This window comes from Cupressus sempervirens, chromosome 5 (genome assembly GCF_028749045.1).
Source record: "Cupressus sempervirens isolate cs-2001-9-10 chromosome 5, ASM2874904v1, whole genome shotgun sequence".
NCBI lineage: Eukaryota > Viridiplantae > Streptophyta > Pinopsida > Cupressales > Cupressaceae > Cupressus > Cupressus sempervirens.
This window is the reverse complement of record NC_143122.1, coordinates 552,853,864-552,881,416: the sequence shown is the minus strand read 5'-3', so window position 1 is coordinate 552,881,416 and position 27,553 is coordinate 552,853,864. Positions and strand designations below refer to the sequence as shown.

At 32.7% G+C, this 27,553-nt stretch overlaps 1 pseudogene; it reads right to left on the bottom strand.

Moving 5' to 3' along the window:
- LOC149557127 (importin subunit alpha-1a-like) overlaps positions 1-27,255 on the bottom strand; it is a 71,635-nt pseudogene extending 44,380 nt beyond the window's left edge.
- Positions 27,256-27,553: the final 298 nt, after the last annotated feature.

Here is a 27,553-nt window from a genome sequence, read left to right as displayed (position 1 = left end):
CATGTGGTTACTGCAAAGAGGCTAAGGACCAAACATGGAATCATGGAGATAGTGCAAGGATGTACAAAGAAAATTTGTTTCTCTTTAGCTACTAATCTTGCTTTGTGCTTGTCAATTAAAACATTATTTATAAACTTGATCTTAATACTTTTTATAATCAATGGCTTTCTTTCTAATGTCTATCTCTCGACTCAAAACATTTTTTCATTTTTCTTTCCTTCTTACTTCATCATAAATACTTGGTTCACAAGTGCTTATGGTGTTCTTCTTGCTAAGATTATGAAGTGGACAATGACTTTCAATCTAGATAATCAAATGTTTGGCTCAACTTTTTTGGGTAAGATTGATGATATGTAGTGCACTATAAATTTTCTCTTCAATGAAAGGATTAGCACCTCTAATTTTCAAATGGTGATCAACCAGAACTAGCTGACAATCTAACCTTAAAAGTACATTTTATGCCAAATTCCAATCATAGCTAAAGACATTTAGCTATTGGAAAATGGCAATATTATGTCTTATTTCAGATATGCAATAAAATGGGCAAGAAATGTGGAAGAACATTAAGTTTTTATCCACCAAAACATGAGTAAAATTGTATAAACTAAATGTATTTTTAAAAATAATGTCAATTCCATTCAAAAGAAATATTTTGCATGCAACTTACTTGCTGAAGATATTTCAAGTTTAGCAACTCTTTAATCACAGGATCCACAATAGTTGGAAGCTTTGACTTATCTGTCAGCTATGGCTTGGCCTGTAGTAATAAAAAATTCATTAGTATATGCATCTCAACATTTAAAAAATACATCAAGCAATTCAAGTTAGTTCCAGTCTGTAAATTAACTAGCATTTGTTTCTTCTTTAACATATTCAACAATCAAGTACAAGGTTTTTTAGTTTGGACTCTACACTAATGAGCATTCCCTTACAATAAAATTTACTTACTTTGGCATTGTAGTTTGCATCAAGGAGAACATTTGATGATTTCAAATCACAGTGAATGATAGATGGATCACAGTGCTCATGCAAATGCTTCAGCACTCTGTAATATTTAGGGCATAATGACTTTAGATTCTGTTGCACTGTCTTTATTTTTACAAAAGAAAAACACAGAGAATCTACTCTTGGCTCAAATCATTATCACCATTGGCTCAAACCATTTTAACTGAAACTAAATGAATAGGCATCAAAAAAGAGATAAAACAATGCCAAAACAAAGGATGGTCTATTTAGAAGTTTTAACAACCCATAACTACTTTAGGAGGCTTATTGAACCTATTTAGAATTGAAAGTGAATAAAAATGGGATAAGGTTAGGAATAGAAAGAGAATAATAAATGAGTATAGAATTTCTCTTGAAAATAAATATAACTAAAGATTTAATGTGATGAAGAAGATTGGAAAAGAAAATGCCAATGAATAGAGCAGATCAGGATGTAATGATCATGTGGATAATAGAAACATCTACCAGTTTAAGTTCTAAAGCCATGGGAGTTGGCACAAAACCCACAATCATCCATATCACAGTTTTGAATCAGTGAGAACCTACAGCATCAAATTATGTTCTTGGCAATAGCAGCTAAATATTTTGTGCATGGTCACACATCTGTTGAAGTGCCATTACTCTACAATATTTTTATTCTACATCAACAAAGTGTAAAATGGACTTAAAAATACAAAGTTATTTTTGAACAAGTTATAAAATGAAAAAAAAATACAAATATTACAAGAAAATAAAAATAAAATAGAGTAAAGCAAAAATTGAACATTCCAACCATTCGTTAAAGTAATTGATGCAAAGTGATTGAAATGCATTCAGACAACCAATGCATTTAAAGATTTATTGGCTACAGACCATTATCAGATTGAAATCAAACTATATATATTTCCAAGTCTTTCTTTAACACATATATTATGTGCAATATTTCATATATTGATTCCTAGCCAAGACTTTTTTAATTTTAAATTCAGACTTCTTTTTCTTGTTTCCATATACTGATTATAAATCATTATTTTATGCAGAACATTTATGACAAAATTTTATAGAAACAAATTCTAAAATATATTAATGACAAATAAATCTAAACTCAAAAATAGCCCTTTACCTACAAGATTTGAACAAAAATTTAAAAAGTCCAAATTGATCGACATCAAAAACAAGTGAATAAAAGAGATATACCAAGTACAGAGGAAAAGTGATCTATGAAAAGTGATGAGACTTTTGATAAGGTTTTGGGCTAATGAGATTATTGGTCAAAATTTATCAAAACTGAAATGCTACTGAGATAATTTCTGGAAATGTTTTTAAAAGATCTTTGGTTCTACTATTGTATTTAGAAATAGGATTTTTAATTTGGGCTAAAATTGAATTTCATATTTTCTTAAATTGTGAGCTCCTGTAGCTGCAATTTATGTGTACTAAAAAGAAGAGGGAATATAGTTGAGAATAATTAGAGAGGCCTTTGATTGACCATTTCTATTTGAATTTAGTGTTTCATTGCAATATTCTTTGCACAATGCTATAAACATAGACTGATAATAATCCAACTATTTCATTGTAATGTTCTTTGTGCGCAACGTAGCTAGTATTGAAAGGTGGTGAACGAAAATGCACATACCTGAAATGGGGGTTTCCATGATCAATTGACTTGGGAAGAACATGCATGCTCTTAGGCATTGAATATTTTCCATCTGCTCCTAAAGTGTGTGGTCCATAACCAAATTCCTCACAAGCCAGAAAGATCTGCACGATATGAGAGAAAGATCACTGGTTTTGTAAGTATCAAGATCATGATTTGAGTCATAAGCTGAGAAAGGAGAAAGCCAAATTCCCACATGCTCTACATTGATTTCATCAACAACTTCTTCCACAACTTCAAGAGAAAATCTTATTTAATTATAGAATAGTTGATGTAATAAGTGTAATGGGATAGTAACAAAGTTATTTTTGGCCAAGTTGGAAATGCTTCAGTGTCTTTTGGTGTGCAGTGTTAACTATTGGCTCCATTGGGGGGGTTAGCTAATCTAGAAGAAATATAGGATCAATGATGGTGATTCCTGTATTAAGTTGCACACAGGATCCTCCAAGTTGGAAATGCTTCAGTGTCTTTTGGTGTGCAGTGTTAACTAGTGGTTCCATTGGGGGGGTTAGCTAATCTTGAAGAAATATAGTATCAATGATGGTTATTTCCTATGTTAAGTTGCACATAGGATCCTCCAATTTTCAATTGATTGATTGCAAAAAATAAAATATTTCTCTTTCTATGTATTCAAATAAGGATTTTAGTTGAACCAACCAAGAAATGTATTCAAGAAACACTTGTGTCCTACTTCAAATTCCAAGACAACTCAACCAATGTTGTTCCTACTTTAGTAGATAGCCCCTTTCACATCCTCCCTTGCCTCTCTAATTAAGTGAATACTCACAGGAGTTGCCTATCATGAGAAATGGAGCCATGGGGATTACATTATTGCCTTAAAATTCAATAATAAACTAGGTGTTCCAACTATTCATATATGTGTTATTGATACAGATTTGGAAATGGTCCTTACTATCAAGATAATTCGAATGGAGATTGGATGTGAACAAGAGGCCAACAGTGCTAAAGGTCTCCTCCAAGAAGATGTTTGGTAGAACTCTTGCTTCTAAAAATGTCATTCCATATTCAAATAGTGAGAGACTTAGCCCAGCAAGTCCACTTTCTCAAGAAAAGTCTCAAACATTCTTCAACTCACATTCAGCAAAATCAATTGATTATGATGATAATGGAGAGATTACAAGAATGGACTACACTCCTGCTCAGAGAAAACCCCCTATTCACAATGAGGCATTACCTTAAAAGTAATCAAATCAATGCAAATAATAATACTCTTAATCACAGCTTGCACCATCTTTTCACCTTATATAATTGCCCTAGTGTAAAAAAAATTGAGACAATGTGTATAAGAGAGTCATATGTGTTATCTATAGATAAGGACCCATATTTTATGGTCTTGTAAGTTACTTCAAACAAGGGTCAGATTTCAAGCATAGTTACAATGCCATTGTGAGCTATTGTCCCAATGTCAATTTGTGATACTTCTATTCAAAAGAAATACAATCAGTATTTTTTATTTATTCATCTTCTATGTGTTGAGATTTCCAAATATAACCTTTTTTTCCTTAAGCATGGAACATTCTATGTCTCTCTATTCCTCACTATAATAAGTTAACAACATTTGTCTCTCAAACATGATACGCAAGTTTTGTTTTCTATTCCATCAATGCTGATGGGCTTCCATACTTTTACATTTAATGCATGTGGGCTTAATCTGGACTGAATAAAGAGGTTTGTAAGAGTTTTTTTTTAGACTTCCATCACTTCCATGTGCTGTGAAGTGGTCTGTCTATTTGAAAGAAAATATGATAAGCATGTGAAGATGATATGGGATAGGCTAAATGCCTTGTGATTTTCAAATTATATCATAAATGATGGAGGAGATAGTATAATTAATACAGTCAATTTTGGTCGACTTGGGTCTAGATTTAGGTATTAAGACAAGCTATCCTAATAATGAGGAATAGTTCTTGTCCATTTGGGTGTGGATGCATGAATGGATACAAGGTGTCCCAATGAAAATAATAGAAGTTCATTCCCTGGAAGTTTCAGAGTCATTCAGTCATTCACCTAGAGGATTCACCTCCATTATTATCTTAAAGATGACCATCTCTCTTTCATGGGGATGCTGACATCTCAACTTTCACGTGTGAATGAGTTGATCAACTTAAACACCTATACCTACATGCTTTTCTTATCAATTTACTTACTTCTCCAATGGATTTGTTCTAATCAACAGAAAGGGAAAAATGATACACTGATCTAAACTGCCCTTAACTGCATACCCATGGCTTTTCCATTTCTTGGTTTGGTAACATTTTGATCAAGTTTTTTTTTTTTTTTTATATGACCATATATGTTGATATATTTTTGTATGAAATTTGGTGAATAATCTTATTTTAGTTTCATTTATATGTGTGAATCCTATAGGTCTAGATCTAGTTTTGGAATTTCTATTATTCATCACCTTAGTTTTGATTCATAGATGCAAAGGTAACTCATCCAACTTTGATACACAAATTAGAGTCCCAAAATTTAACCTTTTTGACATCATTTTAATTAGGTTGTTTTGTAAATTGATGAGATTTAAAGTAGGTGATTTTTACATGGAAGTTGGTAAATAATATCAACCCAACTTCATTTACATGTATACATCCAAAAGGTCTAGCTCTAATCTTGAAATCTCTATCAAACATCACCAAAGTTTTGGTTCATAGATGAAAAATTGACCCATGTTATTTTCATTACTCATTTGAATCTCTTGCATTCACATCTCAAAATTTAAGTTTGACCCATATTCCATCTTTCCTACTAACTACTATGGGTTGCTAAAATACAAATTATTTTAAATTGTATCCTAAGATGATGCTTTAAATGATATGCCCAAATTCATTATTATTAGCTAAGTCTAAATTCAAGAGTAATATTGATATAGTATAGAGGGCATAGCTAGAGTTTTAGCATTGCATCATCATAGGCACACTACATGGATTTTGATAGTATTTGATATTTTTTCATTTCCATTGAATCAGCCCACTTTAAGGTTTGGAAAAAAACATACTCCCTAACTAGAAAACTCTTCAATAATATTTTTAAACATTATTGGCCAATTGTTACATTCCAAAAACACATTGGTGAATAGATCATAGAAGCATCAAGAAGAGAAGTTCACATCCTCAACTCTATGTGCAATTTTGCATATTGGTTTTATTTTGTAATAACATAGATCGTTTTAACATGAGCATAGAGGAGAATTGGATAGTCATACAAAGGTTTTTAGTATTGGTCATGCATGCATGTAGAGAGCATAACTAGAACATTAGCATTACATCGTCATAGGAACACTAAATGGATGCATGTTGTTTTGATCTTTGATCACTACCATTGAATTAAATCACTTTAAACTTTGAACATAAATATATCCCCTATCTAGAAACCTCTTCAAACATTGTTAGGTAGTTTTTATAAGTCACAAACACATTAGTGAATAGGTAGGAGTCATCAATAGATGCTCACATCTCAACTCTAAGTATAATTTTCACAAGGGTTTTATTTTGTAATCACAAAGATCATGACACGCTCATCTAAACAAACCATTTTCTCATACCATGAAAAAATAGTATATGTCTATCATAATAATTCCTTCTTGACTTTTGGAGTTGATTACAAAATTTAATTCATCTAATTACTTGACTAGTTTTCTATATTTTCTATGAAATTTATAGTATTTAATGTTCTCCAAGTTTAATAATATTGCTATAGCATTATATTTCATTTTAAATTTATAATTATGATACTATGGTAGCATGACTTCATAGGATGGACTTTTGTTGCCGCATAAAGTACATAAGTTGAAGCATATTCTGAATTCATGCAATGCCATCATAAGTTAAAATGTTCATTTGAACAATAAGAGGCCAAGGAGATATAATATCAAAGAACACCATATCATGGAGTCCATACTAGGTTTATATAATCAATGGTTTTTATAAATCTTCAAAGATTCATTGTGTATTGAATCTTAGGGCTCAAGGACTCAATGTATTATAATTATTTTTAGGCAATAATGGATATCATCTCAAACATAGTTATGTTTTGGTATAATGTATTAATTTGTATGCTTTGTTTGTATTGCCATTATGCATCGGGCTAGTTGGTGTAGTGAAGTGAATTGGTTTAAGAAACCTATAACTAGGTACTTTGATCTTTTCCTATATCATTGATGGTATTAGTGTAGGCATTTATAAAGTTTAAATTGTGTGTTCAAGAGAAGAAACAATAGGAAATAATATATCTTAAAGGGTAACCAAGTTTTCTAAACCTATGTCCAAAATTTTAATGCATAGTTAAATATACATAATTTCATAACTTGTTGTTAACATGCTAGTGAAAAGAAAGGTTGGAAGAAGTATACATATATTTCATTATATAATGAGAATATTGAAAGCGAAAAGTGCAAATAATATTTTGAAGGACATAATTCTTCAATTAGTCATCTTTTAGTAAATACAACCAAGAAAGTAATAAAGGAGATCATAAAAGGGTCATATAGAGAGCACCGAGATAATATCAAGCCTCATGAATGGTGGGGCAATTGACATTGTGTAATGGAGTAAATGAATGATAGCACAAGATATTATGATGTACATGCATCATTTAACTTTCCAAATGAAATGGATATAAAATGCCCCACTTTTGTCTCTGAAATCTAAGAAAAAAATCCAAGCTCTATATCATCTTGGTATTGTTGTGGCACACCCCCATTTTTCATTCCCATTCTAAGATTCTTAGGCACCCGAGTTGACCCTAGTTTATTAAATATTTCTTTAGATATCTCATGGTATAGCATCCCTCATTATATTTTAGGAACTTCTATCTATCCCCAAATAGTGATGGTGAATTTATTATGGCATCTAATCATTTTTAAAGAGGGCTTGGTTTTTGTTAGGGTGATTCAAGCCATATGTAAACAGAGCTAGGAATGTGCAACCATCCCCAAAATAGAAGGATTCTTGACATCTCTTAGAATTCTCTAGAGTTCCTAAAGTATATTGGAAGTGTCTAGGCATCCTCTAGTTTAAACACCTAGGAAAAACAAAAGAAAAAAGGAAGGAGTTGGGCCCAAAGGCTCCTCTACTTTACTACAAATGCTTCTATCTACAAGTGATAATGCAACTAGTTCTTGGAAAATGTGTGAGGGGTTGTAAAAATTTAACCTTGAAAAAAGGATTAAAGGTGGGCCTGATATGAATCTGTATAAAGCTAGTTTTGTTGTAGGTATAGATAGGTTAATGCCAAAAGATGATACTCAGCCTCAAAATAGTAAAGTAGATTTGGTATAGTCAAATGCTTACACATATGGGCTATTTATGAATCCTAAGACCTCAGAGATAGTTCAAAGGTGTGCAAATTCCTCACTTATCAAAACTTGTGAGCAATGGTGTAGATAAGAACCACTTACAATACTAGAAGATGATTTTAGTTAATGAATCTAGAATTCCCAATCCTAAAATTCAGGTAGAAAAATGTATTATAATGGAGGGAAAGAAAATTTCAATCAACTTCAACATCAAGCCAGGGACAAGAAATCTCATTACCTTCCAATCATATCATTGTCTCCCTCCTTCCCTGATCGATCTTCTCATCAATAGCAAGCACCAGCCAGGGATTGAAATGGTTTGTCGAGTAGGAAAGGAGGAATGAGAGGTAGGGGAAACCCTTATAGGTCCTTTGCGTGCTCCATCTTTTCCTGCCACAATGCAAAAGAAAACCCTTACAGCTCCTTTGCGTGCTCTCAAAAACATACAATGAAATGCTCCTTCGTGTGCTCTCAAACTGCATCAATGAAATGAAAAATGTTTTTCCATGTTGAAGTTAAGCCCGTGTTGGTCAAAATTTTGACCAACACGAGCTTAGATTTTTTAAAAGTGGTTTTTCCCTTCTCCAATCTGACCAACATAAATATTTTTAATTGATGGTCGCAATTTTTGGTCAAAAAATAAGATCAAATGTAGTAGTGATGGGAAATGAATAAGCATATTTTTAGGAATGTCTCTTCTCCTCCGAGCTTACTATTGGCATCTATTGAATCATCCATTGTTGAGGTTGTCTTAACACATGTTCAAAATAGAATAGAGCACATTGTAATCACTTTGTGGGACATTTCAATTGCTAAGAGTTGATTTTCCCTTCCTTCTCCAATAAATTTTGTGGCCAATAATCTAAGAAAAATAGTAAACAACAGAACAAATGTTAAGTGGATTCCCCCTATTTCAAATTTTGTTAAGCTAAAATGTGATCGCTACTCTCGTGAAAATCCAAGTGCCTCAGGAATTAGGGCTTTCTTTCAGGATCAGTTAGATAACATGATTGCATACATGACATGATTGATTCCTCCTAGCACAAATAATATCATGGAAGCTCAAACTTTATTGCAGGGGTTAACATTAGCAACAAAGATGAAGATAGATAAATTGCATATTGAAGGTGATTCAATGTTGGTCATTAATTCATGTATTGAAAAGGCTTTGGGAAGTTGAAAAAATAGACAGGCTGATCTCCAGACAAAATGCACTAAAGACAAAATAAAGTTAAATCTTTTTTTCCCAGATTCATGAAAATGTAGTGATTTTTTTCCAAATCTTTTTGTTTTTTTTGACTAAAAACTATGAAAATCATGAAGATTGGTCAACTGTACATTTTGTAGGAAGGATAGCCACATCTATTGAAAAAATGCTTACATTTTGTAGCGACAAGTTGATCTCCAGAAAAAATGCACTAAAGACAAAATAAAGTCAAACTTTTTTTTTTTTTAGATTCATGAAAATGTAGTGATTTTTTTCCAAATCTTTTTGTTGTTTTTGGCTAAAAACTATGAAGATCATGAAGATTGGTCAACTGTAGATTTTGTAGGAAGGATAGCCACATCCATTGAAAAAATGCTTACATTTTTAGAATACTCACTCATACTCCTCGGGAAGGGAATGTCATTATAGATATTCTTGATAACCTTGGCTATAATAAAATCATATTAGAATCCTCAATGGTGAGTGCTAACTTGAAAAGGTTCCCACACACCTACTATGAGCTATAGACCTCAACAAAAGGAAGCTTAACATATGAGTTGGCATTTAGAGGATATTAATTCAGGAGTATATCAAATTCTTTCATTTATAGTGGAAGAATGAGTTCACTCTCAATATTTGATATCCTATATGCTTCTTTCTATCAATGTGATTATTATTATTACAACCATATAAGATCATTTTTGTAGAGGAGATATACTGCATTCTTTTTGGTTGATTTGACATATAATTGAGGTGAACGGACAGCAATATAAATTTGCAAATATTCCATCTAAATATATCTCATTGCTTGAGATGTTATTTAACAATGTATTTTAATGATGATTTTAGGTGTGATAAATAGGAGGGCTCTAATCAAGTACAAAGAAATGGTTTGACACACTATATTATCATAATTTGTGCCCTTTGTCTTTGTCTCTTCTTATTGTTCATATATACTTCTTGTGCCATCTGTATTCTCTTTCCAAGGATGATAACACACAGTCTAAAAGTATATTGTGGTGATTGGATACACTCTACAAAATTATTTTGGCTCATCCCCTCTTTATACACCAATTGGTGACAATTTTGAAATCCCTGCATTCGGCTTCAAATTTTTGCAGCATCTATTTGGTGGTCTTGATAATGGTTGTTTCTACTCTTTGCGTGTGTTCATGGGATGTAGCTATCTTTTCTACAAATTGCACCATTCACTAAAATTCAAAATGGCGAAAACACAATGAATATTTTTGAAATTTTCAACATTTGATCTTCATGATCTATATATTTTGTGATTCAAATAAAAAAATTCAGTATGTTTTTGTGATCTGAAAAAAAAATCATGTTTGACTTCTTCTTTTTTGTCTTTAGTGCATTTTGTATGAAGATTAACTAGCACCATGCTCACATGATAATATATGTTGTGGGATCTTCAAAAAAATGTTTCCCACCTAATCAGTTAATGGTATGGGTTGTGCTTGCTAGACAGTTCAGATAGTGGTTTGTTGGCATACCACTCCACATTACAGGTTGGCTTCAATAAGTGTGGTTTGGTGTAGTGGTTTTGAACCATATGCGGCTCGACTTGGTTTTTTATTAAGTTCAAACATGTTATAATATATAAATATATTTATAATTAAGGTTCTATTATGCGGTTTATAATATGGGGGTTTCAAATTTGTATAGATATGATGTCCCATAATGAGAGAATATCAATATGATGGTTATATAGTGCACCCTATAGATTAGGGTATCTATACTTGGTGTAAAATGAGATCTTGAGTCACATTTATATGTAGTTCATTTTATAAGGGATATGTATGGATCTCAATGAATTATATTGGGTTTTGTTTGATGAAGTCCTACACATTTGTAGCTCATTGTATAGTGTATCTTTCAAACTTATCTACTAAATTGTTGTACATTTTGTATATGGTAACAATTAGAGGTTTTATTTTTGGCTCTTTCCTCCATGAGCCTTTTAACCAGTTTATATATTTATTAATAAAATATTAGTGGCTTACCACTTTCGCCTCCAATAAAATATTTCCAAAATAATCATACTATCTTCATAAATGAAGACCACCAAATGGAAATTAAAAGCTCCTCAATCTAGGAATTATTCCATTTACATAAGGTTCAAAATAAGAAGTGCTTAAAGAGAAATGTCAACACCAACAAAACATTCATCTAAGCACATATTGCCAAGAAAATAATGTTTGAAGTACCAAAACTCTAGCTACAGAGGGATAAAATGTATTGCTAAAATTGATAATGAGTTAAGATCTTCTTTAAAATTAACTTATTACACTGAAGCACATATTATCAACTCATAAACAACCCATATGAACTACAACTTCATCTAATGAGTGCTAACAATCTATAACTTGAATTACAACTCAAAAATATCTCCTAAACTATTTGGCTATATATTTAAATTACATTGCATAGTGATGGCATCATGTTGCATGAACACTCAACAACTTCTGATCTATAGTTGGACTAAAATCTAACTCAATAAATTAAAGGGATAGATTATATAAGAGCATTATTTGTTTGACAGTACAAAGACTATATAAAAGTTGAGTAGTTTTGAGTTGTGACAAAGAATACCCCCAGTATGAATACCTAGAGAGTCCTAACCATTTAATTGGGATCTCAATCAATTAATTATTACTTTAAACATTAACTTAATAATTATACCATTTATGGCACACTAAAACAACATCCATAAATTCACAATGCGGGCTATTCTCCCAACAAAGTGCACTTGAAAGTCAAAATATTTCAAAAAGAAATTTCTTCAAATTTGTGAAAATGCACTGATTTTTTTTAAGATTTGGTGCTATTTTATGCTTCTAACCATTGAAATCAATAGGAATACATACTCATTTTTTTGTGAAAAAATGTTGTGCTTTCATAATTTTTAGAAATAGTCAAAGGTGAAATTTATCGAGAGAATAGCCACATCACTAAGTTGGCTTCATTTTAGTCTACCTTTTATTATTAAGGTTGTTGTTTCATGTATAAAACACTTTATAAATGTAATCCATAAAATATTACTCTTATAAGGAACTTTATCATAAAATAACTATCATCACTAATTTTCTCATAGTTATAAATAAAACATACTATTAAGCTAAACAATCTACAATATTAAACAATAACTCATATTCCTTAAAGATGGTGTCGAGTCTAAAATCTTAAACAAGTGAGGAGTAGATTCCCTTGACAATAACTCAAATTCCTTAAAGACTAAGTCTATAGCTTTGGGATTTGATGAAAACCAATTTACACGGTTAGAAGATTGGAATAGGCACCACATAATCCTCTTATTAAAGATCGGCCAAAAAAACTTGAAGTCTTATAAACAACTAAATACTTAAGACAACAAGAGCTATAGGTAGCTTGAGTCCCTGCCTTAGGTAAGAAAGTCGGAGAAAGTGTTTTTTTAACTAGAAATTATATAATTAATACATAGAATTGAACCTATAATAGAAATCAATTCAAGAAAACCAAAAACATGAGAATAAGATAGCATTGTTGTCATTGCTAATTGGGAATACAATCAATTACCACTATTATATTTGGAGTATATATTGAAAAAGTATCTTGTTGAACACAATTTCTATATACGAGACTGAATTTTCTATAATAGAATTTAATTATGCTTGTGTTAAGAAGACTAAGAGGAATATACAAATGTAACAATTTTTTAAATCCCATTGTCCAATAATTCATGATGATGATATTAAATATATTCACTAATGCATTTATAAATTCTATATATTTTCTAAGTAATTATTGTTGAATTGTAGTAAAATAGATTTTTTTGAAATGAAAAATTCTCAAACTAGAGGTGTGCTCATTACCTCAAAAATGGTAGCTAGAAATCGACTTGCTTACGAGTAAATTAGCCAAATAATATTTGGAAGATAAAAATAATAAATATAAATATGATACAATTACTTAAATCTAAATTCATCTATTACATTGTTCAAATATAAATCTGTGAATGTAGGGTGACTTGTTCACTAACTCAAATTACTAGAAAAGATAGGGGTTCAACTCTCATCCATTCCTTGTCCAACATATAGTCCTAGTAGTAAATGACCAAGAGTAGATTGGTGTTAATGTTACAAATTATAGAAATGAAAGGTCTAAATAGACAAACTGCTTGATAAATAATTTAGTAAATAATTTAGATAATCCTTAATGGTGTCAAGGATCATATTGTTCCACATATCTCAGAGCTAGATATAGTGAAGAACATGTGGGATGCCATTTCGAATCTATACTAGAATGCTACCTTCAACAAGAAGATGATTCTCAAAGAGAAGTTGAAGAAAACTTAGATGAACTAGGGAGAAGACATCACAAGTTACCTCACAAGGCTTAGATGTGTCAAGGAAAGTTAGCAGTTTTTAAAGATAGCCCTAGTGGTTATGAGCCAATGAGAATAGCCCTAAATGGGTTTACTAAGCAGTGGAGTGCCTTTGTTCAAGTTTTCAGTAAATAAGACACCTTACCGAGTATCTCTTCTTTAGGATAAGGGGTATAATGTACTCTTTAGAGGGACACATATATTGATCAAGCATAAGGATTGGAAATGACCCATAACTATTGGAGTTAGGAGTGGTTTCCTTTATAGGCTATAGTTTGATACTCCTATGACACTTGTGAGTAATAGTAATCCTAGATATCTTGGAGAGCTATGACATAGGACGATGGGCCATATTCATCATGGAGCACATAAATTACTTCGTGAGATAGTGATAGGTGTTCCAAAGGTGAGCACAGAGCATGATGATGTATACAAAGGATGTGTTGGGGAAGTCTACGAAAGCATCTTTTCCAAGGAGTGATGCAAGATTTGAAGGTGTTCTTGATCTATTACATTTCAATGTATGTGGACCAATGCTGACAAAATCTCTCAAAGGATATGAGTACTATGTTACTTTTATTGATGATTTCTCTAGGAAGACCTAGATATACTTCTTGAAGACCAAGGATGAGGTTTTCAATCACTTTTAAGATTTCAAGGCTCTTGTGGAGAACTCAACATTATGGAAGATAAAGGTTCTTTGGTTAGAAAATGAAGGCGATTGCAAAGGAAATGACTTTCAGGAGTTTCATACCGAAGAAGGGATCAAGAGAGAGTGGATTGTTTCTCACAATCCATAGCAGAATGGAGTAGCTGAGAGGAAAAACCATTTTATATCAGAGGAAAAAAGGAATATGCTACATGACCAGGATATGCCTTGTTACTTATGGGCAGAGGCATGTAGTACAATAGTTTACATTCAAAACAAGGTTCCACACAAGGTGCTAAGTCAGATGACACTAGAGGAAGCTTTCACATGGAAGAAGCTAGATGATGGTCACTTTAGGATATTTGGGAGTTTGGCATATTGTCATATTCCAAATGAGACATGTACAAAGTTAGGTCAGACTATAGAGAGGGGGTACTTTGTTAGGTAGAGTGAAACCTTGAAGGCATATAGGATTTTTATCCCACGGACAAAAGGATTATTCTCAGACATGATGTCAAGTTCATGGATGACAAGGTATTATGAAGGTCTAGAGATTTTATAGCAAATAATTAGAGTGAGTAGCTAATAGAAACTCCAAGACCTAGTCAAGGGCAACAAATCTCAAGTACAGTTTCCAATATGAGTGTAGGCTTGGGTGGTGAAGATTCAAAGAATATGGAGCAATTGGTTCAAAAAAATGCATCGAGAAGACATAGAGGTTGAAATTTCATCCTATATAGTTTATAGTGGAAATTGTGAGGTTCAAGAGACACAAAGAGGTGATTAGGAGGTTGTGGGAGCTCCTAGGAAGAATACTAGACAACAGAGACAACTAGCTAAGTTTAACGACTATGTGGCACTAGCTAGTCAATTGGTAGATAGTGAGCCTTCTAACTATCATGAGGCTGTAGAGCATCAAGTATGGCAAGATGCTATGGTTGAGGAATATTCCTCAATAATGTAGAATGATGTGTGGGAGGTAGTGCTTAGACCAATAGATAGAGTAGTAGTTGGTTCACACTAGATCTATAAAATGAAGCATGGTGTAGATGGTAGCATTGAGAAATAAAAGGCAAGGTTTGTGGCAAAGGGGTTCTCAAAAGGAGGGAATAAACTATGAGGAGACATTTTCTCTAGTGTTCATGTATACTTATATACAATCTATGATCTCATTTGTATTATATTTGTAGCATAGATGGGATAGAAAATCCATCCAATGGATGTCAAGACGACATTCCTTAATGGTGAGTTCAAGGAGGAGGTATACATAGAGAAACCAAAATGATTTATAGTACACAACAGAGAGATCCACGTATGCAGATTGAAAAGAGACTTGTATGGACTCAAGAAGACTCCCAAAGTATGGTATGAGTGCATTGATACATACTTGTAGGAAATGGGCTTTTCAAAGAGTGAAGCAAATGCTAACCTATAATACTTGGTAGTTGGGGGTGAGTTTCTCATTCTTGTTCTTTATGTGGATGACTTTTTTCTTACAATTTCACTAGGGCTCATAGAGGATTCTAAGAGGGACCTTGTAGAAGAGTCAAATATGAAGGATTTGTGACTTATGAACTACTTTCTAGGCATGGAGGTGTGGAAAATAGATGGAGAGATTTTCCTTGGTCAAAAGAAATGTTGCATTGAAATCTTGAAGAGATTCAAGATGGAGGATTGCAAAGCCATGTCTACACCCATGATCATGGATTGGAGGAAGATAGATACATGCAGTGAAAAGGATGTAGATCCCACCTTATACAGGCAATTGATTGGTTCACTTATGTATTTAGTCAACACCAGGAAAGATATAGAATTTGTAGTTAACTCTCTTAGTCAGTTCATGGTTGAACCAAAGAGAATGCATTGGACAATAGCTAAGCATGTGGTGCATCACTTGTGTGGTACAATTAAGTGTGGGATCATACATGTTTGAGGTGATGGTATCAGATTGATAGGCTATACTAGCATAGATTGGGTAGGTAGTACAATGGAAAAAAGGAGCACTTTAGGGTGTTGTTTCAGTTTGGGACTAGGAATTATATCTTGATTCAACAGGAAGTAGAATTTTGTGGTTCTGAGTTCAACAAAAGAAAAATTCATAGAAAATAGCATGGAAACATGTGAAGCTATATGGATTTGGAAGTTGTTAGTAGCCTTATTTGGTCAAAAAGTTGAGACTAATGTGATAGATTGTGACAATCATAGTTGTATTAAGTTGTCTTAGAATCTAGTGTTTCATGATAGGTCTAAATATATAGACATCATATATCACTTCATCAGAGATTGTTACAATGGGGGTTTGTTAAATTACAATACATAACTATAGATGAGTAGGTAGTAGACATTTTGGCTAAGGCATTGGGGAAAGAAAAATTTATCTTCTTCAATAATAAGTTGGGTATCACGCAAAACAACTTCCTCGTAGAGAGGGAGTGTTTTTCCACATGCTATTATTTAGTAAATAATAGTTTTCCTAACTAATTAGTCAAAGTAGGGACAATTATTTATTAAATAATTGACTCAATTTAGAACCAACTAGGAACCAACTTGGTTAGGGTTGTTAAGTTATTTTAGTCTCGACTATCGATTGAGAATCAATCTCGACTATTGGTTTTCCAATAGGAGTAGTATAAAAGGGGGTCAGGGGGGATTTGGATAATATAAGTTGAAGAAGCATTTGTATTGTTAGGAAATGAATTTTGAGTAATAGAAAATAGTCTTGAAATATTGGAAAGGGTGTAGTGATAGCATTGGGGATAGCAGTGGGGAATATTAGCGGGAGAAATTGGGAGGTTTTTGAAGTTCTGCCAGTAGGAGAAAAGGAATTTTGTATCTCTTGATTTGTTGCAGTAAATAAAATTCCTCATCTACAGAAATGGTTTCCCCTTGGGGGTTTTTCCAAGGACTATTTTTCCAAAAATATTGTGTTCATTGTGTTGCTTATTTATTTCCATATTTTATTGGTGAAGTTACAATTGTGTTATTTTTTGATATTAGTTGTGAATTAATTTCTGACAATTAAATAATAGTTTAAGATAGGAGATTAATAATTAGTGACAACAATAGGAATTTTTACAGTACTTACTTGAGTTTTATTTTTTCTTGCAAAAAATCAACAAGTTACGAATCAATATCAATTCGGATCATCCTATCACTTCATAGTTTAGGTGACTAAGCCTTAAAGTAAACACTATTTTACCCTTGTAAATAAATAAATGAATTCAAAAAATACAGTCACCAACAAAAATGAATTGAACTCAAAATAACACATTGAATTGAAAGAACTAGGAATTAACAATGTAATTACCTGTGTAATGTCTTCAAATTAGATTTTTAGGAAATATATGATTTTTGTTTTCTAATTTTTGAAAACCAAAAAAATAAGACAAAAATAGAATCAAGTAGCCAAAAATATCTCATTGAACTCTTAGTGGTTGTTATATATGTAAACCTTATTTATTATTTTCAGATTTAAATTGTGCCTATCAGATTACATTATAAACAAAATTTGTTAGTAAATTGTAGCTTGCCAAAATGAACCCACAATAGGATACAAATTTATGCAACCAATTTTCAGTTTGAGCTTTAGAAATAAGTTAGAGTGTTGATATGATGAATTGGAGTTACAAATCTCAAAATTATAGAAATAAATATTTACCCACAATATAAGAATTTGCAGGTTTGAATTTGTGAGATCATTCTGTGTCTCAAAAATGATCACAATTTTTTTGGTACGACCAGACAAACCTTAAAATGTAATTGTGCAGTTGTTGAAGGGCTGCAATTTGATTTGAAATGTGTAGTAAATGATCCTCGAAGTATAATAATGTAGCTCCAAGAATGGAAAATAAGTGGTTGGAAACAACTTTCCAAATAGCAATTAATAGTGTCAAACCCTCCTCAATGATGGCATCCAAGGCTTTGGTTTAGAAAATACCCATTACTTCATCAAAGCCAACTACTTCTTCAAAGATTTTCTTATGCCATTCTAAACACAAAGTATTAAAATTTGCCTCCCAAAAATAAAAATTTACATATATACAAGGTAAAATTTGATAGCCAAGGTGACCATGAGTAAATTTGATAGCTAGGGTAACCATGAGTTTAGTGTTGCTCTAGTTGTGCAACTACTACTTCATTTCTCTCCTCTTTTCAGAAAAAATATGACTCTCAATTGGGTTTCCAAGGTTTGGATAGGAGTTTTCTATGATTAACTATAATTTTACATCATAAACCCCCTAACTTAACACTCTATCTAAATAGATATTATGAGAATGCATAGTAATTCTTATTTGTGATTTTTTTAGATTAAGGCAAAAATAGGTTTTGAGGGGACCAAGAAACCCCTTACAGCAAGCAGAAAGATATACAATAAAGAACCCAAGGTTTTATAAGGACCTGAAACCTAAGTTCACAAAAACAACTATAAACCAAGTTTTACAGGGACCTGGAACTAGTAAAATAAACTAAACAAAGTGAAAAACCAAGTTTTACAAGGACCTTGAACCAAAAGTAAATAGAAAAACAAAGTTGGAAATGAAACAAAAAACAACAAAACTAGGACCAATTTCCTTGCCAGAGACTAGAACCAACAACTAAATTAGTTCTTTAATAAACTTAGCTAAATCATTTCTAGCCTCCATAGTACCTTGCAATATATCTTCAATAGTAGATCTAGGAGCCTCAACAATAGCTTTCTTTGTGCTTTGTCTCATTCTTTTCCCATTTTCTTTAACCAGTTGTTGAAGTTCCATTTCATAGGCCTTCAGCTTCTCAAGAATGTTCCCAACTTGATTCTCCAGCTGCACTTTCTTTATTTTTTCTTCATCCTGGGTTTCCTTAAGATGTAATTAATTTTCATTATTTAAACCCTCTCGTTCCATCACCTTCTTTTAGTTCTCCTTATTCAAACTCTAATCTTCAATGACAAGGGATTTTACCTCTTCATTCTTCTCTTTGTTAGAGTCCATCAGGATCTTGAGATCATTTATTTCCTTTTTAGTGGGTCTAGACCTTTCACTTTGGTTAAAAATATTCTCATCCTACCCCGAAGGTTCTGAAATTGATTTTGATTGAAAATTCCCTTCTTTGCTATGTTTCCCATCATTTTTAACCACAGAGATACCTTGACTACCAGATACCTATCCAGGTTAGAACTAAGATCCCTAATATCCATATCATCCTATTCATCTATGCTTATCTCAGACGCCATAGCTTCCTCATTAGCTTTCTTATTTTTCTCTACCTTAATCTCCTTATTTTTTCCCTTACTATCACTATAACCCACCTCATTTTTCATTTTCTTAACTCTCATCTTTTGATGAGTCTCTTTATGAACTGATTTTCTCTTCTTCTCCACAATAGGTGAAAGCTTAACTATATTTTTTCTACAATAATTTTTAATTAACAACATAAGACCTTCATGAAGCATGGGCCTAGTTTCCTTCTTTCTATGGGCCTGGAGACTATTTGGCAGAGAAAAGCTCAAGTAGAAAGGGGAGGAAAACCTATCCTTATACTAGAAATGGTTCAAAAACACAAAATGGAATTTATATACCCTTTTTGATATACTGTCCAAAATAAAATACTCATAGACACAAGATCAAATATCTTGCTTGATTACCTTAATTTGGTCTAGGTCATAGAAGTCCCCATTCTTCACAAGTCCTTTTCCTTCCTCTTCATTTTTGGGAAATTTCTTGAAAGCAGCATTTGATATACTGGTTTCCTTTTTGAATTTTAAGCCCTCCATAAGAAGACCAGTTATCTTTGTTATAAACTCCTCCATCAAATCTATTGTTACCCCATGAAGAGTAACCCTTTTCTCAGATCATTTCTTGAAGAAGTAATCAGTAATATGGGGTTTGTAGCCATGCAACTTCTTAATGTACAATGTCACTTTTCCCTTATGGAGAATCTCCCACAATACACTTTTTGCTTTCCATTCTTTGCAGCTAGATGGATCATGTTTCCTCAGCTCCTCACCCATAGTGCAACTAGATCTATAAATTCTATGAAAAATTGTAACTTTCACAAGAGATGCAGTATGTTTAACCTCAAATAATCTTTTCGCCTAGAAAATGTGCCAGTCCTTTTGATGATTACACAAAAGTACCTCCATAAAATACAATAATAGACCATAATAAAACCACCACTTGTCATAATAAACTACAAGATCTCACATAATCTTTCCTTCAACTGCATTAGTCATGTCAGAATTAATGATCACCATTAGATTGCTTTCCTTGTTGAGGTTATCACTCCATGTCAGCTTTTCATCCTTGTAGATAGATTTATTAGCTATCCAGTCAACCACTTTATTGCCTTCTCAGAAATTATGAGTTATGATGACTTTATCAAACTTTTTATAAAAAAATTAATTTCCATAAAACTTCCATCAATATTCCACGTAATTGTATTATTATTATTCAGCATATTAACTATGTTAAAATAATTCCCTTGTAGCCATAAGTTCCTATAACTAGATTCCACTGCCATTTTGAAAGTATAAAGAGAAAATTACCTCATCTTTATGACTACTCGAGTGACCAATAGGGATAGCCATAACATCCACTACTCTTCTATTATGGTCTCTTAGGACTCCACCACACCCACTCTTCTAGGGTTCCCTTTATCAAAACCATCAAAATTAGCTTTCAACCAACCCAGAGGAGGGAATCTCCATATCACACCTTGTCTACATTCATTATGATCTGTACTAGTTCCTATCATTTTCATTGGATTTATTATTGTACACTTGAAAAGGTGCACTTCTCTAAATCATTCTATCTGAGGTTCTCCATAGATTGGAAAGCTCGAATGCCGACTTAGAGCTCCCTAGTCATGGAGTGCAAGGGGCATACAAATGAACACATAAGAGCTCTCAGCTGAGCTTTAGAAATGCAGCCCTTGCTAGTAAACCACAAAATGGGAGACTCTTTAGACAAGAACAAGAGTGCTAGTGTCAAAGAACTCTTGGATCATGCAATGCAAAAATGAAACTATATTAGGATGAGATGCACAATGCAAGCTATACTAAAATGAGATGAGAATGTTACAAATCCAACTATTAAGCTATGTGATCTAATTATTTGCAAAGAAAAAACTACACTAACATGCAATATGATCTTAAGACTAATATGATGGAATGAGATAATGAGACAAGAAATGAGAAGTTCTCCACAAAGCTCCAAAGAAACCTGTTAGAAAACCTATAGCATGACAATATTCAAAAGATGGATGGATTGAGGGGGAAAGGTCTCTCCCTTTTAAAGATGTATGGATGGTGGAGATCAAGATGAAGATGGTGGATGATCAACAGTTGAATCGAAAATAGGAGTGATCCATGTGCACACACAAGTCAACCAATAGAATATAAGTTGACTTGTCATATAAGACAAAAGTCACAAAGCCTTTTCTTTTAATTGCAAAATAGAAAAAGGACTTTATGTGTGCACTTTAAGTGGGTTAGAAGAATGGGGTCTTTTATTTAATTAAAAGGGGACATGTTCTTTTAATCAAATAATGAATTTAGGATAGCATAGTCAAACTATAGGTTATAATCAAATAAATTGATTATTAGCAATTTGGTCTAGGTAAATGATTAAATTAATTTAGCCAAAATGTTGAAAAGGGGGCTAATAGTCTAGATGACCATTTTTAGGTGATTACACTTATATGCACATCATCACTATTTTTATTCTGAGATATAGAATTCTCTTTGATGGCCCTGATAATATTTTGATCCAACACCCATTCAAGAGTTTCTTTATTTCTAAATATTATGTTGTTCCTTTCTTTCCAAAGACCCCCACAAAGATGGGGGAGAGATATATTCCAAAGAAAACCAATTTTAGATCTTCAAACAAGACATTTCCAATTCTAAAAAAACTCAGCAATATTAGTAGGTTGAACCCACCAAATATTCCAATATTGAAGGACGGAACCCCAAACCTTCTAGTTGTATCTACAATTCATGAAAAGGTGATTCATGTCTTCAATTTCCATCTTACATAGGGAACATCTATTCACTAAATAAATACCTCTTTTTTGAAGATTATCCAACATTAAATTTTTGTTTTGAAGCATATTATAGAAGAAGATGTTAATTTTTGGGATTAGACCCTTTATCCAAGCTCTAGCCAATAGAGGGGGGCTGACCTTCTCCTCAAATCTAAACATAGATGAAACCTTGAAAGAACCACAAGGTTCAATCCCCCACACCATATTGTCCTCCTTGTTAGGATAGAGGCTACATGAATTAAGGGAAATTTGAATACTAGTAAAACTTTGGCAAATCTCAGCAATGTTAACCCATCCATTGATAGTCCAGTAGTTCCCCACAAACTCTCCAAAAACTTGGTTGCATCTTTCTATAGGAGTGATGTCATAAAAATCATCCAACAAAGGATGATCCAAAAGCCACTCATCTTCCCAAAATCTAACCTTTCTACCATCCCCAACTTTCCACTTACAACCTTTATTTAGAATATGTTTAGACCCTTAAAAAACTCCCCAAATAGAAAAGGAACTAGAGATAATAGGGTAGGCAAAAAGTTAGAAATAGAAGGAGAATTATAAAGATACTTATGTCTCTAGATATAGCTCCATTCTTTATCATCATGGTACACTCTCCATCCTTGTTTAGCTAGCAGAGTTGAATTCATACTTCTAATAGATATGATACCCAAACTTCCTTCCATCTTATGTTTGAAAACCTTTTCCCATGTTATCAGATTCATTCTCTTTTTTTCTTTAGTTCCAAACCACAAAAAATGCCTTTGAATTTTATCAATTGCATCTACAAATTTTTTTGGAATTTTGAATAGGTTAAGTGCATAAGTAGGGAGACTTTGGAGACTATCCTTAAGTAAAGTGACTTTACTAGCTTGACTTGACATATTACCTTTCCAACTAGCTAATTTATTGTTGAATTTCTTTATTGGATCCTCCTAAAAGGATTTAGAAGGACTAAGCCCCAAAGGGAGACCAAGATAAGTACTCAGAAAGGAACCTATAGAACACCCTAGAATGTTAGCAATTTTCCTTTGGCTAAGAATAAGAGTATTTAATAAAACAATATAGAGATCTTATCCCAAATAATAAATTTCCTAATGGTAGTGGAATAAAGATTCAAGGCCTCTTTAAGACTTCTTGCCTCCCTAACATCAATTTTCCCCAAAAAAATGGTATCATCCACAAATTGTTCATGAGAATTGATAAGAGGATGTGAAGAAGGTCTCACACCTTGAATTTCCCCTATCACAACCAACCTACCAATATACCTACCAAGACTATCAGCCACAATTGTGAAATGAATAGGAGATATAGGATCACCTTGTCTTAGACCCCTAGAAGTTATAAAAAAATCAAGGGAACATTCATTTACTAAGATTCTTAGAGAAGAGGTAGAATATCAGAGCTCGAGTTTGAACATTGGGAGCTCTGGGTATATTGGAACACCACTAGTTGTTAACTAGTTGAACAAAATGAAAACTTTGAACTATCATGTGTATCTCTTTCAAACTGAAACTTGAAACTAGTTGAACTGAAATAGAACTTAAACTATTACTTGCATATTTTTCATACTTCAACACTTAGGTTTCAAACCTAAAATTATACTAAAACATAAACATGGGCAAGAATGAAAATTGAAACTTATTCTATTTTCAAAACATGTATCTTTCATCTATGCTTTAAGGTAGTATGCCTTTGATCTTCTTTGCGAGCATTATGTTGAACCTTTATTTGGAGTGTTTAGGGAATCTATTTCAATATTTGTTAAAAGAATGAATGTTGGATCAGTGTGGTTTTTGGTTTACTATTAAACCAAAATCATATTGCTCCAAGTGAGTTGTAGTGTCCTCAGTGGAATCATATCCTCCTATAGGGGGAAAGGGTCCAATGCGACCCGCACAGTGAGTACCTTAGTTTTGTCATTCTTGTAGGCTTCTAAGAGTAAGCCTAATTCTAGGGGGGGTGGATGTAGTGTCTGCCCTAGTTTGCATTTTGCAATTGTTGCCGCACTTTTTCTTAGGGAATTTTCTATGAATTAAGTCTAATTAAAAGATTTAATTAATGATTTAATTATATGGAAAATCATTATGATATTTTAATATTTAATTTTATTTAATTAATTAAATAAAAAGAATTAATTTTGAGATTAAAGTTATATGTTTAGATTTGGAATGTGATAATATTTATTTAATTTAATACTAATATATTTAGAGTACATTTTTAAATAAATGCTAAATAATAATATTATTTAAGTTAATAAATATTTTATCAATAAAATTTTGAAAATAAATTTAAAATTGGAAAAGAAATTAATTTATTAATAATTTCATGATAAGTGTGTGAGATTTAAAATTAATAAATTAAATTGAAAAGAGAAAAGTGATTATTAAATAAATTAAGGTGCATTATTTTAATATTTATTCACATAGGAGTATGCGAACTCTCAGGAGTTGTCATGTTGACACATAGGAGTTTGCAATTTAATTATGCACGTGTTGTCTACACTTAGGAGTTAGCATATTATTTGAGCACATGGTGTCTACAACATCCTAGACACCTCATCATGTTTATCTTCTTATCATGGAAGTTATGTGCTTAGTTGTCATGTGTATCTCCTAGTTCTTTCTAGACACATTCTAGATACATCTTAGAGGCCTTTATATACAGGCTCTCCTAGTGTGTATGGGATCCTCATATGCTTCTACAAGCACTCCTAGTCACTCGAGGGGGTTCGATTCTTGGAGGAATTGCAAATGTTAGAGAAGGAAGGAATTTTTTGATAAGAGTAGGATCTGCGAGGAGGAGCTTCCCTATGATTTTTTGAGGCACAACAAATTAGCATCAGTGTCCAGGTAGGCACTCGTGATTATTTTGCATACTCTATTACACTCTCTCTATCTTCATGTCTTCATTGTGTCTGCTAAATGACTATTGGATAACTCTTGCGGCAAATGTTTATATTGTGGAAATTTGGGTATACATGTTGATTCTTTCTTTGTGAGAAGAAATCAAAGAGAAAACCCAATTAGAAGACCCCAATTTCATTAATGCAAGAAATTTAGGTTTTGAATCGGGTTGGGTTCGAATTGAAATAGAATTGAGAACCTAATTGGATGAGGGTTCGAATTTGGAATGGAATGATTTTTTTATTATGAAAATTTTAAGTTGTAGATTTGAATGGTTGGTTGTAATTTTCTACCAGTTCATAGTTACAAATGATAGCTAAAAAATATATGAAGTGGGTTTGTTTTATTAATTAAACAAAACAATGATCAAAATTATAGTTTGTCGCAGTGGTGTAATTTATGTTTATAAAGAAGGAAGAAATTTGTTATATTAAATTTGATATAGACAAGTTTATACCGTATGCAAATCAAATAAATAAATAAATGAAACTATACAACTCACCCTAACCCACTTACCACTTCCTATTCATTTGTAGTGTGAGGGGTACAGTACTCCGTGTTAGCTGTGGGCAGCCCTGCCGCACGGCTTTGAACTTATTGTGAAGACTTCAATGATTTATAATCGCTTAGATTTTGGTTTAAATAAAATAGAACTTTAATGTTATAAAATTTAACTATTGATTTCTTTGCAATTTAAGTTTTATGTAGATTATTAAGTTAACAGTTCTGGTGGCCTGCATTTTGAAATGCATGGCCTCGATTTAACTACCGCATGCCATTTTTCAATGTACCTCAATTGTGTGAAAACAAGATAGCACTAACCTATTAGGGAAGTTATAAAGACATCCCTCCCAAAGAACTACCTCCTGTCTACTGCGATGTTCTTGACAATCCAGACTGGCTCAACTGCTAACTCTGATATGGACTTAGTCCTTATAGAGCTACCCCTTGCAAATCATAAACTCCAAGCATCTGTGGGATAACACTCTCAATTCCTCCGTACTGAGAGCCATAGGGCCCCAAACTCGAATGCATTCCATAGGACCCAACTAGGCCCAACTCGAGTATGAATAAAATACAAGAATCATATGCCAAAAATTATTCATCTAAACAAATTTGATGTACATCAAAGCTGCAAGACAAAGTGACAGCGATTATGGGAGTTTAAAAGATACCCCAATTAATAAATTTAATGTGAATTGCACACAACATCCACAAGCTCCAAAGGCGAAAAGGCTTGTGAGGCAACAAAGAGTTTAAGGAAGATGTTGGAGAAGGATTCATAAAGATCAAATGCAATGCATCCATGCTCATGTTGGCAAAGCTCTGGTTTTGACTAGCCAAAATAGCATTAAAGGCATCACTTGACCCTAGGGTTGCAACTAGATTAAGAGGCAATAAACTATAGGCTTCCCCGAGAGTTGAACCTCTACCATATGCAAGTGCCAGGTCATTTGGATCCAGAGCACCTGTCATGGCTAGTAGTGTCATGGGTTTACCACCCCCTATTCCCCACCCTCCTCTTAACGTCTGCAGGCTGCTACTGTGTCGTACCTGTGATGCACAGTGACTGTCGCATGACCCCTTTACTCATGAGCATGACTTAATACAGCTTGTGCATGATTTTTAAATTGCTCAGTTGTAATTCTTTTAAAATATTTTAGTATGGTCATTTGGTAAGTTTTAATATTGTTATAAAGTTTTAGGTTTTAGTTGATTATAGATATATAGACTGTAATTGATCTTGAGAGTTCAGAGTAGTATGATGGAAGCCAAAATTGATTGTTGGGCATTATATGTCTATGAACATTATTCTTCAAACTTACTTCCGCATTCCTTTTTGCAGAACACCTGCAACCACACTAATTAGCTTTAGTTAGTCCTAATCAAGAACAATTATTCACAGTGGCTACAAAATAACAATACAAGTTAATTATCCTACTTTCTATCTTATTCAAACTTATTATTTGAAAGCATGTTCTATTGATATATGGGAATAATTAATGGAGAGCAGCACAATTTATGTGTCAAATCATAATACTTATAATTAACCTTATGAATCTATTTTAACTAGAAGTGGTGACATTTTTCCATTGCATATGTTCTAGATAAGATTGTCAAACTCACCTTCCTAGCATTACTATTATGTTGATGTAACTGCCATGTATAGATTTTCCTCCATTCTTGATTCTTTTGATAGCTCGCCCTATTGATATGAAGGTAGATGAAGAACGTAAAGATTATTTAGATTTATGGTCAAACAAGTTAATGAGAGCCTTATATTCTTTTATTACTTGTATTCAAATAGTAGACTACTATAAACATTGTAGTTTGATACTTGATAAGGGTAATGCTCATCTTTATATAATAACTTTTAGGCTGGTTAAAATTGGGACATATGCTTTTCAATCATTGATTCTTAGTCAAAGATTTGTA